Genomic DNA, 1,197 nt, shown 5'->3' with positions numbered 1-1,197 from the left:
AGTAGTTTGTTTCCTACACAGACCCTGACAAATGAGTTTGAGAGCACAGACCAAAGAGGGCGGTGTCAGAAACCCAACATGATGAAAACATTATGCCAGCAGGAGAGAATAACCGACACCAAACCCACCACCATCCAGTGGATTCCAAATCATGGAGACCCTGCAGGACAGGGTAGAACTGCCCCATCGGGTTTCCTAGGCTGTAACCTTTACAGAAGCAGACTGCCACATCTTTCTCTTTGAAGCACCTGGTGAGTTTGAACCGCCAACCTTTCAGTTAGCAGCGAAGTATTTAACCACTGTGCCACCACGGCTCCTCTTTCTCATGATAACCCAAATCCCCCCTTAATCAATTAAACCCATCTATCTCTTTTACTGGGAGGGAGATATTGGTGGTTCAGTGGTAGAATTCCTGCCTTCCAAGCAGGAGGCCTGGGTTCGATTCCCAGCCAATGCACCTCATGTCTGTCAGTGTTGGTTTGCATGTTGCTCTGATGCTGAACAGGTTTCAGCAACGCTTCCAGGCTAAGACAGACTAGGAATCTACTTTTGAAAATCACTCAATGAGAATGCTATGGATCATGGTTTTCTGATCTGCAACTGATTATGCCGATGGTGGTGGTTTGTCTTCATTCTTTCCATTGTGCATGGGGTCAGCATGAGTCAGGGGCTGACTCTACAGTCGCTAACAACTCCTTTACCATCCTCTGTAGAAAATCGGAAGAGCTACGTAGATATTGGGCTCCATTTCAGACAATGGGAAATTAATATTAGCTGGGGAAAGCTGTGTCTGTTTGTGCCTGAGGGATGATAATGGGACTCCCACACACAAAATGGAGAGTGGTTGAAAGACCTTCCTGATGAGCCTTCCAGAAGCTTTTTCAGAAGCCAGAGTGAGGTTGGATAATACCTTTCATCCATTCAAGATTCATTTCTTGGGGCAAAAGCACCTAGGAGAACAAAAGCCTCCTGCCTTGTCCCTTGAAGCTACTTTCCCTTTGGTAGACTGTGCTGCAATATGTACTAATACCCATCAAGGGTGATCAGCTTTCAATAAATAATGCTGGTTGCTCTAATGTACCTGACATGAAATATTCAAATCTATTAATGTGTTTCAGTTTAAATAGTCACCAGGGCTTTCGTCCAAATCAGTGGTTAGCTTAGATTCCACCATCTTTTTTTCTGCACACATCAGAT

The 1,197-nt window shown here is 44.9% G+C and overlaps 1 non-coding gene across 1 annotated transcript; it reads left to right on the top strand.

The window, feature by feature from the left end:
* Positions 1–386: 386 nt before the first annotated feature.
* TRNAG-UCC (transfer RNA glycine (anticodon UCC)) lies at positions 387–457 on the top strand. The gene has a single exon. It is a non-coding gene; the product is annotated as a tRNA-Gly (tRNA).
* Positions 458–1,197: the final 740 nt, after the last annotated feature.

This window comes from Elephas maximus, chromosome 3, assembly GCF_024166365.1.
Source record: "Elephas maximus indicus isolate mEleMax1 chromosome 3, mEleMax1 primary haplotype, whole genome shotgun sequence".
Lineage (NCBI taxonomy): Eukaryota > Metazoa > Chordata > Mammalia > Proboscidea > Elephantidae > Elephas > Elephas maximus.
The sequence above is the reverse complement of the archived record's forward strand: the minus strand, read 5'-3'. Positions and strand labels throughout refer to the sequence as shown.